Raw genomic sequence first — 19715 nt, forward strand, 5'->3', positions numbered from 1 at the left:
AGGTGCTGAATGCCTTACTTGCAATAAACATCCCCAGCCACCATGAGTCCCTACATCTGGTAGAGATTTTGTAGCCACGAACATCTGGAATTTAATTTGCTACATGTAGTAGAAACCCTTTTCATTAAAAAAATAAAAAAATTCTTCTTTATTCAAAGTAATTTGCAGTCTTTTAGAAACCACTCACAGGCACCCCTACACACCCCCTTTGGGAAAAAAAGAAAATCTCCACAATGCCTACTGTGAAGACCCTAGGAATTTTTTGGCTTTGCAAAATAGTAACTTAATGCAATTCAAGCAAGGTTATTCCAATTCCTTTTTCCTCATTTCAATGCATTGATGAGCTCTGGCCTTATAATTAAAGTGGCCTCTTATGTTATTTCAGCCTAATTATTCAATGCTGTCATCTACCTATTCCATGGCCTGTGGATTCAACAGTACGACGTGTGAAGGCGTGATAAGAGGTGGCAGGATGAGCGTGAGGGGCACAGCAGCGAGTTCATTTGTGTTTATTGCATACAATGTTCTTTTCCTGTGGAAATGGGCTTTTGTGACAGTTCTTTTCCTAGTTTGGTGGATTGCCTGCCCCACTGCAAAAGGCCTTTCAATAAGCATCCTTACTTTCATTTGTGAGACCCCCACCACCATTTCCTGGAGATAAAAGTGGCTTAGATTTCAGCACAACGTAAAACATACTCCAAGACATTTCTTGAATGGAGTTAGGATTTTTTTTTTTTTAGGATTTTATTTATTTATTTGACAGAGAGAGACACACAGCGAGAGAGGGAACACAAGCAGCGGGAGTGGGAGAGGGAGAGGGAGAAGCAGGCTCCCCGCTGAGCAGGGAGCCCGATGCGGGGCTCCATCCCAGGACCCTGGGATCATGACCTGAGCCACTCCGGCACCCCTGAAGTTAGGATATTTAAAGAAAACCTAACAGACAGACCTTCGGTAAGCTGGCTCTCGCTCTTTTATGTTTTGCCATCTTCCAATATGGCGTCAACCCAGCTCCAGAAAGCAAGAAGGAACCATTCGATATCATTAGCCCCTTGGTCAGTCTCAGGGATGGCAGGGTGCCCCACCGGACAAAAGGCGAGAAACTGACATTTAGATCCTGAATATGTATTTCTCAATTCTACTGTAAACTTGGCCTATGGGCAGTGTCCTGCGCTGTATAAGTCAGTAAGTACTTCTCAGAATGATTTCCTCCTCCTTTGAAACATCCCAAAAGGAAAGGAAACGTTGACTCTGACTTTTCCCTCAATTGCTCATACTCAGCATTTCCTACGATCACTAACACCCATCTCATTAAAAGAAAACTGTCCTCAAACAGTTACAGCTGTTACAAAAATGTTATGTTCCTTTCTTTCATATATTTCTCCTTACAACAAATTTTCCCTTTGGGTCAAATACATCAAATTCAATCTGCTAAAGCACTCCGTTATTTTTCTAATAATTGAAATGTGAATTGATTGCCTGCAAAAAACATGTTTGGTCCAGAAAAACACATCCCTGTAGGTGGGACCTTTTGAAATGGGAAGGTTACATATGGGAAATATACAATACGGCAACAGTTTAGGTTGGTTCCCCTTTGTCGGTACCAGCTGACCTTCCAGTAGTCTTTAGCTTTAAGACGAAATGAAACCTAAAGTTGGGGGAGTAAAGGAGGACTTGTGGTTGGCTTTGTATTGTATATGAGATTGGGAACATATGTTTTTTAAGGAAAGGAAGCCTGACACAGTGAAACATTTTGACACAACAAAGGAAGGAAATTGATCTAAGTGTCTGTCTGTAATGTGCCATTTGCTGCGATCAGTCTCTCATTCAAGCCTGATCTCTGGCGTCCCTGTTTGTATTGGAGCCATTTCCTGCATGATAGTACATTCCTGTTTGACACACCATGCCTGGGAAAAGGCAGTATCACCTACCCCCACCCAGGCAGACACAAGCTGTAAGACGTCATCAGAACTCTTCCGTTTCCGTTGCTGGGCGTTGGTTATTCTGCGGGGCTTGCATCTTTCTCTATTGACTTCCTGCTCAGTTAAGGGAAAACTATCGAAGTGTCCAAAGACTTAGTTTCAAGATGAATTGGCAAAGCTTAGAAAAGGAAGACAAGAAAGAGGAGGAAACATATTTCAAGGTCAAAGATTTTATCATCAGAATTTTGAAGCCTCATAGACTTTATCTGTTCCTTGCTACTCAAAGTGCGATCCCTGGACCAGCAGCATCGAATTACGTGGTTGCCTATTACAAATGCAAAACCTCAGACCCTACCTAAGAGCTACTAGGTACTAGCTACTAAATCAGAATCTGTATTTAAACATGATACTCAAGTAACTTGTGTGCACCCTTCAGTTTGAGAGACAAGGATCTCAACCCATTTATTTACAGACAAAGAAACAGTCTCAAGTAAGTAGCTTGTGCCAAACCATAAAGTTATACACCAGAGCAGCCATGACAAGGAACTTAATGGATACGAATGCTTCAGTTAGTCTACTTTTGCCATTATGTGGAAGGAAGACATACAGCTCAAATGCCCCAGGAACAAAATTCCTTCAAACTCATCACCATCTTTCAACTTACAGGCCAAACCAATTTCCCCTTATCCGTCAGACTCTTCACTTCTGTCTTCATCATCTTGGAGTCCATTACAATCCTCCTCCTCCTGCAAACTCCTGAATTTTTTAGGCCCCTTTCTCATAGCACCTACCATGAAAGAACTCGACCACCCACGTTCTCCATACCTCTACCCAAAGAGCTGAGTAAAGCTGGAGAAAAATCATTCCACTGAATAGATTGCTATCACTTCGCATTTAAAATCAAACCTCAGCCAAACCCTTAGCAGGGCCGATTAATCTTGCTGTTTTTCTCTAGAAGTAGCTTTTCCACCATTTTTATACCTTTTCCAATTTCCTTACACTTACCATCATGCATTCTCAAGTAATGACTTATCTCCAACTTCAGAGGTCATAAAAGGAATTAGCCATCAAACCCCTCAGTTTCCCACCACCGATTCTAAATCAACATAACCCCTGCATCTGCCAACACTCATCTTCTCCTGGTCCCCTTTTTACAGTAGATAAATCACCCATCTCCTAACAAAGGCTAGGTCAGAATAGATTCTGTGAAACACATTCACTGTCCTCTTCTCTGGAAGGGACCCCCGCTCCATAGATCACCTCTCTTCCCTAAATATACCACATGCACACATTCTTGCTTCTGAGTCCATTTCATCAGCATTCAGGTTTATTCTAGTACCTCCCTTCTTAAACAAGAAGCAAACTAGCAAAATCTTAGAGAAAACCTCTCTAATTCGATCCCTATTTCAATGCTCTAGTTCATAGGCAGCTTGTAAAGTTCTCCACACATGTAGTCTGTGCTTTTTCATCTCTCATTCACTATTTTTCTAAAGATTTTATGTATGTATGTATGTATGTATGTATGTATGTATGTATGTAGTTGCCAGAGAGAGAGACAGCACAAGCAGGGGGAGCAGGGACGGAGAGGGAGAATCAGGCTCCCTGCTAAGCAGAGTGCCCTACTTGGGACTCCATCCCAGGACCCTGGGATCATGACCCAAGCTGAAGGGAGACGCTTAAGGGACTGAGCCACCCAGGCATCCCTCTTATTCACTATTTTTCAGAATGACTTCATTGATGTATGATCATTTTTTTATTTAATTAATAGGAAAAAATTAAAGAAGCAAAAAAAAAAAATTACTGGAACTCTCACAACCCCAAAATATGCATCTTTTTTTCCTTTGTAACATGTTTTCATCCAAAAAGAAGATGGATAGGTAGGGGAGGAGATGCAAAATGTAAAGTGAAATTGTACTCTAAGTACAATCTTTTTAAAGTAAAATTTCATTTTTCTTGAATTTAACAGAAGAAATGTTTAGAAAATAAAGACTGACTCCTTACTTTGTACAATAAGGAAATTCGCCTTTTGTAATTCACATTTTTGGTTTCATAAGTTATATTATTATTTTAACTTTGTCAAGGTTTTTAATACTTAAAATCTGTTTTGTGATTATAAGCCTCCAAGTACTCAGTCCTGGTTTTCCATTTAAATGTATCTCATCCTGAACACTGATCATTTTTACCGTAGGTTTTCCATTCCTGAGTATATTCAATACATATGTTTGGGGTATCTGGACACTGGGGAGATGAGTATGAAAAATGGGTAAGATCCCTGCACTCACAAAACTTACATTCTAAAGGGGGAGAAAGAAAATAAGGCAAAACAAAGCAAGATACTTCTCAGACTGTGTGTAATAAGTGCTACGTATGTAAGGATACCTGGTGAATGAGTAGGGGAGAAAATTATTTTAGCAAAGAAAGACGTCTCTTTAGATGTGACATGTAAGCTGAGTCCTGAATAATTCAAAAGACTCCATCACTAAAAGGCCTTAGAGGAGAAACCTTCTACATGGAAGGAACAGAAAATGCCTAAGGTAAAAATAAGTGTGGCTTATTTAAGTACCAGAAAGAAGGTCAAGGTAGCTACAGCTTAGTGAGAGAGTAGGAGAGGAGCCTATGTGATCAGAGAGATAGTCAGGAGTCATTTCACACAGAGAATTTCAGATGATGAAATTCAAAATGCAATGTAAAAGCTTTAGAAGGTGTAAGCAAGAGGGGGGAAGAGGGATGTGAACTGACTGACATTTTTAGAAGACCAATTTGACTGCCGTGTAGAGGATGAACTGAAAGAAGAGGTGGGATGAAAAAATAGAAGCAGAAAGTCCAGTTAGGAGATAATAGTAGTAATCCAGGCAAGAGACGATGATGTGGACTCAGGCAGTAAGAGTGAAGACACGGAGAGTGACATCTTTGGGATGTAGATCACAAGTAAAATGGATGGAACTTCCTAGAGTGGATGGAATGACTGATGGAGGAATAAGAAAAATGGAAGCAAGGACAAATTCTAATGCTTTGTTTGTTTGTTTGGTTGGTTGGTTGGTTGGTTGGTTTTGTTCTACTTGAGCAACTGGGTTAAAATTAGTGCCACTTACTGAAATGGGCAAGGCTGGAGAAGTAATAGGTTGGATTAAGAACAGGGATCCAGGAGTGTCACATTTCAGATATCTATCAGAAATCCAGTAGACAAGAGGTATCTATGTCTAGTCTAGAGTTCAGTGGAGAGAGAAATTTAGAAGTGGTCAACATATGGATAAAATTAACACCAGGAGGAAAATCACCATGGGTAGACAGTGATCTTCAGTCCTCACTGTGCAACAAAATCATCTGAGTTTTAACAAATACTCGCGCCGGGGCGCCTGGGTGGCTCAGATGGTTAAGTGTCTGCCTTCGGCTCAGGTCATGATCCCAGGGTCCTGGGATCGAGCCCCACATCGGGCTCCTGGCTCAGCAAGGAGCCTGCTTCTCCCTCTCCCTCTGCCTCTCTCCCTGCTCATGCTCTCTCTTCTCTCTCTCTGTATCTCTGTGTCTCAAATGAATAAATAAAATCTTAAAAAAAAAAAAAAAAGAAATACTCGCACCCAGTTTTCTAACCCCGAAATGGCATATGTGAAGATTGAACGTGGCACCAATGTAGATAGAAAAGTGGACCCAGGACTAAGCTTTTGGATACAGTCACCTCTAGGGGTTGGGAAAAGGACAGTCCAGTAAAGAAGACCGAGAAGGAAGAGCTGGGGGGGAAAGGAGAAGTAGGTGTTGTCCTAGAAGCCAAGAAAAGAAAGTGATTCATGAAGGATGGAGAGGCCACTCTGCCGCTGAGACATTGAGAAAGATGAGAATCAAGTATCTATGGAGGAGGAAGCCAAATTACCATCTGTTTATTTTTATCAGGTAAAGGGAAGCCATCAGCTAAGAGAGTGTAGGGACAGAGTTATACTAAAGGTTGTAGGAGAGAGAGGAAAGTTTATAAAGATCCTTTTGAAGATTTAGAGAGGAAGGAGAACACACAAAGAAAGCCAGGAAGTGTCAAAGGCTCTTCTGAAAATTATGGGCATAAATTTAAAGTGGGACTGGTCAATCTATTTGTATTACTTACTCCAACCTCATTCAGGTGCTCAAAGAAGCAGATGGTTGGATTTAATAATGGTAGGGTTTTTGTTTAGAGTTTTTATTTTTTGTTTGTTTGCCAAGTGAATATAATAAAAGAAGAGAGAGAGGCAACACAGTGAACTCATACCCTCGCTTCCTCAGGGTTGACTGCAGTGACAGCCCATAGCATAAAAGCCTTCAATATGGGATATCTCTTGCTCTAAACCAAGCACCAGCCATGCCAGAAACGCTATCGTTCCAGGGAGAATTTGCCAAAAAGAAAATAAAACGGCAACAGAAGTATTACTCCTACTTTCAAGGAGTGCGTCAAGTAAATCTAAGCTGGATACAGGGAGTGAGGGGAGAAAGGTTGACGAATTATGAAACGTGGCAGGTCATTGGGCTGATAATCCCAGTCAAGTGGAAGAATTGGTAGGATGTGGACTTGAGAATGAGCCAGAAGCCCAGTCATGTGAGACTCTGTTCTAATTGCTTTCAACTCTTGCATTTTCCTTCTGGGTGCACTCTGAAATCTTCAGCTTTCTCTCTATGGAAATCATTTGAATTTCAGCTGTGTGTACTCTGTTCTTTGTTGTCTTTAATTTATGCGTAAGTTTTGTAATGACGTTGTTTTGGTCCTTAATTTGTTCCCTTAGCTCTGAAATCTTCTGCATTTCCTGCTGTTGTTTTTTGCCATTCTATCCTTCAGTTCTTATTTTTTATGTTCCTATTCTAATAAAGAATGCCTGGGGCGCCTGGGTAGCTCAATCGGTTATGCAACCAACTCTTGATTTCGGCTCAGGTCATGATCTCAGGGTGGTGAGATTGAGCCCAGCGCCGGGGTCCGCACTGAGCATGGAGCCTGCTTACGATTCTCTCTCCCTCTCCTGCCCCTCCCCGCTCTAAAAAAAAAAATTCCTGTTCATACATCTTTTATGACCCAAAGCACCCATGGAAATATGGATTGAACTATTCATCTGTGTTTTACCCACTATGTTCTCACTCCTTCCCTTCTTCACCCTCTCCTTCCCTTCCTTCTTTCCTTTTTTCTTCTCATTCCCTTGTCCCTTCCTCCCTCCCTTCCTTCCATCCATCCATCCTTCCTTCCTTCTACCTTGGCCCTTCCTTCCTTATCTCCTTCCCCTTACTTCCTTCAACTCTCTCTTCCTTTCTTCCCACTTCTCTTTTTTCCTTCCTTCCTTCTTCTCCATCTATCTAGCACCATGTGTTTTGTTTTGTACCCACCTTTAAGGTGGACGGCTCTAACCAAACTTCTCTTTGCTCAGACAGAACGCAAGTCAGTTCTCACTGACAGCTTTGCAGCTCATTTGAGACTGCACTGTTTTCTCCCGAGTTACGCGCTAAGGAGTGAATATTGTTTTAGATTCCTTTTTCCATAGTCTGTGGTGCAAAGAAAAAGGAGAGAGCTCTGCTGGGGCTCTGGGTAGCCTTAATTTGAGGACACAAGTTCTTCTATTTTTTCAGAAATTTTCTTAATATCCTAAGAATTCACATCACCTAACTATGAGTGCTGTCCCCCGCTAAAACTATTCCCATGGGGCAAGGGTGCCCAGACTTTTTCCTATACTACCTACTCACTTCATTCACCTGCTTCTCCAGAAATTTGGCAATATTTATAAAAATTTTATAAGAACTTTCACCTCCTGGGGCATCTGCCTCAGTTAAGCGTCCAACTCTTGATTTTAGCTTAGGTCATGATCTTAGGGTCGTGAGATCAATTCCCCGTGTCGGGCTCCATGGTAGGCGTGGAGACTGCTTAAGATTATCTCTCCCTCTTCCTCTCTTATTAAAAAAAAAAAAAAAATTCACTTACTGTCTCCCCTTGTGCTGCTTCTGGAAGGTGGAAGTGGGCAAGAAGCCATGCTAAGCACAGCCACTATAGAATCTCCTGATTCTCCCTATGGCTACCAGGTTCTCACAGTTAAGAGAGTGAGATTATAACCATTTCCCTGCTTGCTTGCTGCTACTGAACTCACTGCTAGTTTCTACCACGTTTGCTGTTTGAGGAACAGAGATTTTTCTGATCCTCTTTCACACTACTGTCTAGCAGGGAAGCAGCAGAAATGGAGTCTCTGTCCTAGGAGAGCTCACATTCTAGTGGAGGGAGAAAACCAACCAACCAACCAAACTCGTGAAGACAGGAAAGTTTCACGGTATTTCAATGGAAATAAAAGGCAGGGAAAATAACATCTCTTTAAAAGGGTCTCACTAATTTTACCGTTTGCTCCGTGGATCAATGACTCACAGGAGTCCAGTCCTACAAAAGAGCACATCACAGGCAGCCCCGTGGCTTAGCTGCACGGAAGCTTGAAGGGAGACTGCTGTGACGTGGGTGGAGATCCCACACTTAATGGCAACACTAGGTACTTGGGATAGTCATGGAAGCAGTCACAGGTTAGACCCACTAAACCCGTTCTGTCAACTGGCTCACAGCACGTACAGGGAAGCCCTGATGTGTAGGGTTCGCAAATTTCTGTGGTCGACTTAGACCATGCGATTTCAAGCTACGAGCAATCTCATAACCAGCTTGAAAAGTCCCAACTATTTAACAGTGGACTCTGGGAGCAGGAGGCAAGCCTTTGAGCCCGTGACCATGAGGACGGCTGCTCTGGGACCCGAACTGCAGTCCTCGCTTTCGGAATGGCTTTCCCTCTCTTCGTCTCCATATTGTCATTTTTATAAGAGGATCAATGGCATCTAGCTGAAGGAAGTCTGTGAAGGTTAAATCAGATAACGAGTTGTCCATAAAATCTCCCTAATTCATCAAAAACATACAGTGGAGGGTCTACATGTGAGCTGAGCTCTGAACCAGGGATTTTGAGGAATCTCAAAATCAACGAAGACGGGTTTGCACACGTGGTCTCGGCATAACTCAGGTATGAAGGTGCATTTCCTTAAGGTCCTATTTCTCCCACACACGTGTCCAGTTTAAGCCACCCAAGTGTCCAGGAGTGACAACTGGGCCTCCTGCTCTAGTCCTGACTCCATGGGGACTTCTGACCAGGTGTTCTGGCTTTCGTTCCATGACCTCCTCATTTGGAAGAAGCAGCTCGTTCTCAGCACTCAGGCCTGGAGACCTCAGAGGGAAGTTTTCCACAGTAGATGGGATTAAGTAAGAATTTTACCAACCTCCATAGCCTCTGGTCCATTATCATATGTGACCCTGAGAATCCCTCTGCTCAAAGTCTCCTCAATAGGGAAATCCACAAAAGGCAACCAGGTTGCCAGTGGCCACATGAGCCAAGGCATGTTTCTATCCTGGAAGACAAAGTGCAGCCCGTGTCTTCCCTGACTAGCTGAGCTCTGCCCCCGAGCAAAAACCTCGTTATGGCAAGGCAGAAAGCCCTAGGTTTGGATCCAGACAAAGACCTCAGTTTTCTCATCAATAACCTGGGCATCATATACACACTTCACAGTGTCATGTAAACACCAGCTCAGATCATGTATGTAAAACATTCAGTCTAGCGGCTCATTCATGTTAGCTCACATTATTGTTAAGTACGTCTACTTATTATTAAGGATGTCTTTCTAGTCTTTGAGAAGCATTACCTCATATGACTGTCTTAAAACACGTGCCTTTAAGTAAACCTCCAACTTACTATTCAGGACTTGTTTCACTGTGTTGCTATTTTTTAATTATTTCAAAAAGTCTTCTACTTTTTTCTGATCCTTTACGCTGTTTTGCCTGACAGGAATATTTTTGTGTGGTTTTGCTGTAGATGTCAGTTTTGACTGTTATAAAAATCTTATTCAGGAGTCATTTGTCCAAAATTTTTTGAAAAATCCTTTTACCTAATTTCTATTACTTCCTTTTTTTCTTTATTTTTATAATGCAGACTGCGAAGGAACCAGGGCCAGGATGATAGCCAGGGGGAAATTTTTAGGGGAGGCTAGATCCATTTATTCACTTCACACACACCTGTTGAGTACATGTCTTATGCCCCACTACTCTAGGAACTGAGGCCACAGAGAACACAAACACAGTCCTTGGCCTCAAGCACCCTAGTGATTAAGTAGAAGATACAGAGAAGCCAAGGGGTAATAAATGTATGGTGTGAGAAATGCTAGATAGGAAACTTCTGACGCTGCAGAGCCTGTGGGTCGGAGTAAGCTACACTGGGAAAGAAGGAGACAGAGAAGCATTTTGCAGTTTGGAAGTGACAAATGAGTGACTGAGGTATAGTCAGCCAAGAAAGGGGACAAGGAAGTCCCAGACAGAGGAAACAGCACATGCATAATTACAAAACCACGACAGAGACTGGTATGCTCAGAGAACCATGTGCAGTTTGATTTGGGGAGAAATCAGGAACAGGGAATGGAGGTCCCCGAGGTGAGGCTCTGTGAGCCAGTTCAACCAGTTTATACTGCATCCTGACGCCAATGGGGAGTGATCAAAGGACCTTCATCAGGGGAATGAAGAGACCAGACCTGTTCTTGGAGAGGTTGCTTGGGAGGGATATGGAAAGACTTAAAGGGGAGAAAGCCTGAAGATGGAGAGACCACTTAGGAGGTGAGTACAACAGGCAGAAAATGAGGAAGGTCAAAGCCAAGGCAATAGCAGTGGGATGCAGAGAAGCAGAGAGTTAAAGAGACATGAAGTAGCCAAATCAATAACTCTCGGTCACCATATAGGCGTGGTAGGTAAGGGGGAAAAAACGATCAAAGCTGATTCTTAAACACTTGACCTAGGCATCTAGACAGAGAGATCATAGTGGCATTCACTGACAGGAAGCACAGGGCGAAGGTGGATGTAAGGGGCAAACAGCTACCCACTTTTAGGTACCCTAGGTTGAACTGCCCATAAAATATCCAGACCAGATAGAAAGAATGGTGCAGTAAACACGTTACACAATATGTATGTGTACAAATCATTACATTGTGTGTCTTAAATTTACACAGTGTTATATATCAGTGATATCTCAACAAAGCCTGTGGTGGGGGAAGTGGTGAAATAAATCTAGTTTGGAGTCTAAGAGACAGATCTAAGGAGGACATAAGTGGTAATCAAGGTCAGAGACACATGTCAAGAATGAGCAGAATGTGGGGCGCCTGGGTGGCTCAGTCAGTGAAGCGTCTGCCTTCAGCTCAGGTCATGATCCCGGGGTCCTGGGATCGAGCCCCGCATCGGGCTCCCTGCTCGGTGGGAAGCCTGCTTCTCCCTCTCCCACTCCCCCTGCTTGTGTTCCCTCGCTTGCTGTGTCTCTCTCTGTCAAATAAATGAATAAAATCTTACAAAAAAAAAAAAAAAAGAATGAGCAGAATGAGAAGAGAATGGAGGATCAAGGAAGCAAGACTGAGGATCATAAATACCAAAAAAGAAGAGACATGGAAAGACAACGCCAAAGAGTTATAAAGGAAATAAGAAGAGTTGGAAATCATATTAATACTCAAGTTTCAAGACTCAGGTCAGGTACCACCTTCTCCAGAAAAGCCTTCTCTTGGTCTCCCCCCACCTCACCACCCTAACTGTTTCTGCTGTTTGCTCACGAGCAGAGTTATAGCCCAGCGCCCATAACCTTCTACTGAAGCACAATTTCCCTGTCTCCTCCATACCCCCAATCTCCAGCCTCTAAAGCTCTCAAGGACAGGGTCTAAGTCTTACTCATCTCCATGCCTCTGGCACCTAGGTTGGTTTCCGGTACATCCTATCTGTCCCATCAATAAATGTTCATTCAACTAAATTGAAATCATGGCAGGAAAGGCATTCAATAGGAGGAAAGAATCCACTTTATGGGCTACTTCCAAGAAGCCAAGTCAAAACACTGTACTTAGCCACAGTGAACTGACAATGTTCTTGGCAAGAGAACTTAGTGAACTAAGGGAGGCAGAAACCAAACAACCATGGAAGTGGATGCAGACAGTGTCAAAAGTACCAGCAGCTTTCTCTTTTAGGGAATTTGAGGGTCAAGGGTTATGTCACTGCATGTAAGAGCTGGTCAGAAAAGGATTTTCACCCTAATGTCTTCATTTAGCGACAAAGTTCTCAAAAAGCAATGCTGTTAAAGGAGAAATGAATAGGCATAGTGGGAATGGGAAGGTCACAGAAAATCAAGGGGGATTTTTTTTTTAAGTTGGAAGAGAGTGAAGCATAACTGTAGACCAAGGGGAAATAAAAACATGTAAGGAGAGAATAAAAACACCAGAGTCAGAGGCACCACTAATAAACTGATGTTCTGAGAAAGCAAAATGAGAGGAGATCCAGTGAATAGACGTAGAAGGAGGGCCGCTGTTCTCACGGAAACGGAAGGGAATGAAAGGAATAAAGGCTTTGGATTCAGACCCATGGGTCAGGAAGCAGAGGAGGAGGAGCTCAGGTGGGAATGCCTACTGACCTCTATTTTCCTGATTGAATGCTAGGCAGCATCCTCTGCTGAGTGTGGGGCCCTGCTTGGGAACGTTAGGAGACTGGTGAAGGTGTGTGCAGTTGTGGACAAACAAGAAGTTGCTAACTGGAGACGTGCGGGAAGGTTACCATGCCGTGCGAAAGATGCTGCCGGCTTGCGGCTTGCCAACAGCCCACTCCTGCCCCCACAGGGCCCCTGGTGCGGGACTTCCACAGGTTTGCATAGCACCTCTATGAATAAAAGACCCGAGCTGACATAGGAGGATGGAGAAGGACCCTGCTGTGTGGCACTGGGTTATAAGCATTATGTTTATGAGGGAAGGAACACATTTTTTTTTACATACCTTTAACTCACATTCTGTAATATCAGTAAGAATACATGATGGCTTATCCTTTTAAAATCCAAGTATCCAAATATCTAAGTTCTCACCACCTACCTTCAACAAAAGTTATTTCTGCCATATATGCATCATTTAAGAAATAAACAGGACAGTGATGGTTACCAGGGACTGCGGAAAATGCAGAGACATTGGTCAAAGGGTACAAACTTCCAGTTACAAGATTAACAAATTCGGGGATCTAATGTACAGTGTGGTGATTATAGTGAATAATACTGCATTATAGGGATGCCCGGGTGGCTCAGTCGTTAAGCGTCTGCCTTCAGCTCAGGTCATGATCCCGGGGTCCTAGGATCGAGTCCCTCATCGGGCTCCCTGCTCAGCAGGGAGCCTGCTTCTCCCTCTCCCTCTGCCCCTGCTTGTTCTCTCTCTCTCTCTGACAAATAAATAAATAAAATCTTTTAAAAAAAATATTGCATTATATACTTGAAAGTTTCTAAAGAGTGGAACTTAAATGTTCTCACCACACACACAAAATGGTAATTATATGACAAGATGGAGGTGTTAGCTTATGCTATGGTGGTAATCATATATATGATTATCAATATGAAATCAATATATGAGTGTATCAAATCAACACATGTATTCCTTAAATTCACACAGGGTTATATGTCAATCATAGCTCAATAAAGCTAGGAAAAAAGAAAAAGAGAGAAACACGATAGGTATCATTGAAGCCTCTTAGTACCGCTTCCTTCTTCTGTCCCCAGAAATCACCAGATTCTTTCACTACGCTCTATGTTTTCATAATTTATCACCAAGGTGTATTATCTATGAGCAATATTGATATTAACATGACACTACAGTTTCCAGTGAAAGAAAAGAATATTATATATATATATATATATATATATAGTATTGTTTTGAATGTTTAAATTGTTTAAATAAGTGTCACTTCAAGGTACAAATTCAACAATTTGCTTTTTTCACTCTACTTTTTGTTTTGGAGATTGACCATATTAATACATGTAACTGAGAAATTAGATTTAGTATTATGGTTTTAAGTGAATGTTGGAAACACTAGTTAATTTTACTTCAAAAAAAATCCTTTTACAGAGAGCTAGGTTTTAGTCATGCTTTCTTAATTTTATTTTTTAAAGAGTTTTTTTTTTAATTTACTCATTTGAAAGAGAAAGCAAGTGAGAGCATGGGGGTGGGGAGGGGCAGAGGGAGAAGGAGAAGCAAACTCCCCACTGAGCAGGGAGCCCCATGTGGGGCTTGATCTCAGGACCCTGAGCTGAAGGCAGCCGCTTAACTGACTGAGCCACCCAGGCACTCCATGCTTTCTTAATTTTAATGAAGAAATTTTTTTAATATACTGGTTGTATTAATTGAAACAAGAACAAAAGAACACTTTATTTCTTTGTAAGAAATACAATTATCTATTACAAATTCTTTGACAAAATAAACAGACATTGTTTTAAGTTCACAAATCAACCATCTTTGGACAAGAACTATTAAACAAAGTTCTGCATATTATACAAAGTTCTTTGTTCTGTTTAGTCAACAGACTTAGATAGAGATAACTTTATGATAACAAAATCTAAAAGAAGCATAGATTAATTTAAAAACTGTGGTTACTGGAATGGAAATACTCTAACTTTTCTGCATTATCTTTCTAATCTAAACAAATAGTGGCTAACCCAATGTTTTGTGTTCACAAAAGCCCATAGAAATTTCTTATTTATCATTGAAACTGCAAACTACATGTTTTGATGATAATTTTAGCTGAGGCTACTTCCAAGTATTTGGGGTCAACAATGTTGTCTAGTAAAGAACATTAAAGAACCTATAGGTAGAATTTATCTCCACATAGTACCAATTCATTTTAATTCTTTGCAGTATTCCATTTTATGTGAAGATCCAACATTTTTATCCACGTGCTGGTGAAAGAGTTAGGTTATTTCCAGCTTTTGATTCTCACAAGCAATGCTGCAAGAACATTCATGCCCACACCTCTTGGTACACAGTTCTGATAGGATCCCAGTAAGCAGAACTGCTGGGTCCCAGAGAATATGCATCTTTGAAGACCATATCCTTTGAGGTAGTATCAGATTGTTCACAAAGGAATTATCCCAGTGTACCCGCTCACCACCTGGGTGGGAGACTTCGGTCTTGTTTCTCCACATCCCCACTCACATTTAGAATTATCAGGCTTTTAAGTTTTCACGGATGTGTTGGATAAGAACGCATGTTTTGTGTCTCTTTGGTTGCTGATGAGACAAAACACTTCCCTGGGCTTGTTGGTCATGCTGGTTTCCTTTTATGTGAATTGCCTAATCATATCATTTGCAAATTTTCTCAAGGCTTTGTCCTTTTCTTTAAAGACTGGCAAGGGTTCCTAATATATTCTAGATACAAATTCCTTTTCAGTTTGATATGTTGCAAAAACTGTCTTCCAGTCTATAGATTCAGTTTTACTATCCTCATTTGTGCTTACTATTCTCCTTTTCTTCCTCATTATGTTTTCTTCTTTCTTGCCTTCTGTTATACTTATAACATTTTTATATACATTTTTTTTCTCCTTTGTGGTTTTAAAACTATATGTCATTTCTATGCTTTCCACGGTTACTCAGTTTTTTGACCTACAGAGTTAGCTACAATATTTTTCTACTGAAGTCTGGAGGAATGGTTCTCAAAGTGTGGACCCCAAACCAGTAGCCTCAGTATCACCTGGTAATTGTTAGAAATGCAAATTCTCAGGTCCCACCACAGACCTAATGAATCAGAAACTCCAGGTGGGGCCCATAACCTGTGTGTTCCAAATGATTCTTAACGCATGCCAAAGTTTGAGAATTATTGAACATCTCTACCCACCTGCTAAACAACCAAAGTCTTCTTTTCCTACCCAATCGAAAGACCTCAACTCCCACTTCTGCCTTTCCTGCTTCCTTGGTATTCTTATGTAGAATTTTGAGTGTGTGCACGTGTGTGCGTATGTGAATAGTGCCAATTGTTAATTAAAATAATAACATTATTTTCTGGTTTTTTGCATCCCAATTCTTAGATATCTGTTAATAGCCCTTTCACTGAGAATGTTAAGCAGCAAATTTTCCTAATGCTTTCTGAAACTGTACGGTCCTTATTTTTGAGTCATACTTTATCTGGATTTAGAATTCAATTTTTGCACTTATTTGCTATCAGCACCTTGAAAGTGTTACTTTGTTATAATCTGGCATTGGCTGTGGGTAAGAAGCCTGTTGTTCATCTAATAAGTATTTATTAGCAGGCATTCTGTCTCTCTTGTGGTTTTTAAGACTTTTCTCTCCCTGCTTGGAGTTCCACAATATTACCATTCTGTGTCTACATGTGCATCTATTTCTATTTATTCTCTTCATTATCCTTTCTGTTCATTTACATGTGAGGATTTGTGACTTCAAATCTGAAAAGCCCTCAGTCTCTCTTTGAATATTGCTTCTCACCCTCCTTCCTTTCATCTGAACTTCCTGTTGGATGTAAGTTTCTCAGTCAGTCTTCCATGTCCTTCCCTTATTTCTCCATATTTTTTTTCCTCTTCCCTCTGTACTGCATTCTTGGTGAAGTTCTAATACAATTATTGAGAGCACGCTATTTTTCTTCACATATGTCAGCCTCATGTTGATGCAACCTATTGTGTGCTTTATTTCAGTCTATGTTTTTCATGCACAAGATACCTAAGTGGCTCTATTTCATATATACTTCTTAATTCCATTTCTGCTTATTTTTGTTTGGTTAATTCTTGCTCTTTCTTTGGAAGTCCTTATTTCATTTACCACTCTGAGGATCCTAAAAACATGTATTTAAAATCTTTTTCATATTTCTCTATTATTTTCACTGTATCTAAAGTGAATTTGTCTCCACTGGTTGGCCGTCATAGGCTAGATTTCTTCATATGTTCTGGAATTTGCACCTCAAGTTCTCTTTGATGAAATCTATCTTTCCTTCCCTTCCAGCCAGCCTCCCACTTCTAGTGGTGGACCTGTAACTGCCCTTGGCCCTCTGTGCCCTTGATGGTACTGCAGATAGTGAGGCTCTGCCACTGTCTGGGGCTTGCCTCATTTTGGGGTTGTGAACTAGTACAGTGTCTTTCTTTCCTGGAAACAAAGTTTCATAGACATAGCAGCCCTAAGGAGCTTTCCAGTCTCCTTTCTTAACTAGGGGAGCCTCACTCCAGACCCTAGTTTCTAGAAGCTCCTATCTACTTTCAGACATACAGCCCAGGGGGGTCCAACCCCAACCCCAAACATAGCTTTGTCTTTTTGTTGTGTTTCTGGTATGGGAAAATGTTATTCTTTCTTGTTAATGTAGTTATTTCTTTCATTTTCTCTTTTTATACTGTTACATGTTTGGAGCAAAGATGCAGCTTCAAAAAATAAATTTATAACATCTCCTTGATACCCAAGGTCTGACAAGGAATCTGCTTTATTATGTTTTTAGGACCCAGGAAGGTATACAGAATGCTGTAGACTTCCAGTTTCCAGTCTGGCACGTAAAGAGCTTGGAAGCTGGGAAGGAAAGATGGCGGAGGAGTAGGGGACCCTATTTCAACTGGTCCCTGGAATTGAGTTGGATATCTACCAGACCACTCTGAGCACCCACGAAACCAGCCTGAGATGTAAGAAGATCTGGATCTCTACAAACAGAATATCCCAGGCTGTTGGTTTCGAGGTACGAAGCGGGAAGCTGTGATTCTGCGGGCAGATATCGGAGGATAAACAGCAGCAGGAGAGAGCCTGGCTGTGGGGATCCTCCACTGTCGGTGAGCCACAGCCTCGCATGCTGAGGACCGGGCACAGACCGGTATGGCAGGGAAAGGACTTTAGGGCAGTCCCCGGGGCGGAGACCCAGAGCGGCAGGGTCGCGCGTGTGATCTGGGGGTGGCTGGCGGTTTTAGAAGCACAAAGGGCAGAGACGTGCCCCGACCTGGAGGCAGGACTGGGGGTGCTGCAGAGGAGTGCAAAACCCAGGCGGCTGCAGTTTATAGTAGCACAGACAGAAACGGAGCCGGTGTGGCCTGGAGAGCTCACTGAAGAACAGACTGTGGTCTCTCTGCTCTGAGGCAGAGGGTGAGAAACGGTCTCTTCTGCTCTGACTCGTGGAAGACGCAGAAAGCCTCCAGGGAAAACCGCCAGAGAACAAAAGCCCCAAAAACGATTCCCACTGAGCCCCTCCCCCGCCACAGGAGGGCAGGGCAACTCCGCCCAAACAGGGTTGCCTGAGTAATAGGGCAGCAGGCCCCTCCCCCAGAAGACAGGCTGGGAAAACAAGAGGTCAGCAACCCTAAGGTCCCAAGAAAACAGGTGCATCTTGCTTGAGTTCTGGTCAATAATTTGGACTCTATACATTCCCTCAAACACCCATCAACAGAATGACTAGGGGAGGAGCCCCCAAAATAGAAAACACTCAGAGATTACGACTTATGCTGCAGATTTACAAATGGATGCAGATATAACCAAGATGTCGGAGACGGAATTCAGGCTAGCAATTGTGAGGACAATGGCTAGAATGGAGAAATCAATTAATGGCAACATAGAGTCTCTAAGGGCAGAAATGAAAGCTGAATTGGCAGAACTTAAAAAAGCTATCAATGAGATCCAACCCAATCTAGATAATCTAACAGCTTGGGTAACTGAGGCAGAAGAACGAATAAGCGACCTGGAAGACAATATAATAGATAAAAAAGGAAAAGAGGAGGCCAGGGAAAAACAACTCAGAATCCATGAAAATAGAATCAGAGAAATAAGTGACACCATGAAGCGTTCCAATGTCAGAATAATTGGAATCCCTGAGGGGATGGAGAGAGAGAGAGAGGACTAGAAGATGTATTTGAGAAAATCGTAGCTGAGAACTTCCCTAATCTGGGGAATGAAACAAACATTTGCATCCTAGAGGCAGAGAGGACCCCTCCCAAGAGCAAGGAAAAAAGGCCAACACCCTGGCGTGTAATAGTAAAACTTGCAAATCTTAGAACCAAGGAAACCATCTTAAGGGCAGTTAGGGGGAAGAGATTCCTTACGGACAGAGGGAGGAACCTCAGAATTACATCAGACCTATCCCCAGAGACCTGGCAAGCCAGAAAGACCTGGCAAGACATATTCAGGGTACTAAATGAGAGGAACATGCAGCCAAGAATATTTTATCCGGCAAGGTTTTCATTTAGAATGGATGGAGAGAGGCAGGGCTTCCACGACCGGCAGAAACTGAAAGAATATGTGACCACTAAGCCAGCCCTGCAAGAAATATTAAGGGGGGTTCTATAAAAGGAGAAAGACCCCAAGAGTGGTATACAACAGAAATTTACAGGGACAATCTATAAAAACAATGTCTTCACAGGCAACATGATGACAATTAATTCATATCTTTCAATAATCACTCTCAACGTGAATGGCCTAAATGCTCCCATAAAATGGCACAGGGTTGCAGATTGGATAAAAAGACAGGACCCATCCATATGCTGCCTACAAGAGACTCATTTTGAACCTAAAGATACATCCAGACTAAAAGTGAAGGGATGGAGATCCATCTTCCATGCCAGCGGACCTCAAAAGAAAGCTGGGGTAGCAATTCTTACATCAGACAAATTAGATTTTAAACTAAAGTCTGTAATTAGAGACACAGAAGGACACTATATCATTCTTAAAGGGTCTATCCAACAAGAAGATCTAACAATTGTAAATATCTATGCCCCCAACATGGGAGCAGCCATCTACATAAGCCAACTGTTAACTAAAATAAAGAGTCATATTGATAACAATACGTTAATCGTAGGAGACCTCCATACTCCACTCTCAGCAATGGACAGATCATCTAAGCAGAAAATCAACAAGGAAACAAGAGCTTTGAATGATACATTGGACCAGACGGACCTCATAGATATTTACAGAACATTCCACCCTAAAACAACAGAATACTCATTCTTCTCGAGCGCACATGGAACTTTCTCCAGAAGAGACCACATACTGGGTCACA

The sequence above is a fragment of the Eumetopias jubatus genome, unplaced genomic scaffold (assembly GCF_037043125.1).
Source record: "Eumetopias jubatus isolate StellerSeaLion01/CBP00866 unplaced genomic scaffold, mEumJub1_p1.0 scaffold_15, whole genome shotgun sequence".
Taxonomy (NCBI): domain Eukaryota; kingdom Metazoa; phylum Chordata; class Mammalia; order Carnivora; family Otariidae; genus Eumetopias; species Eumetopias jubatus.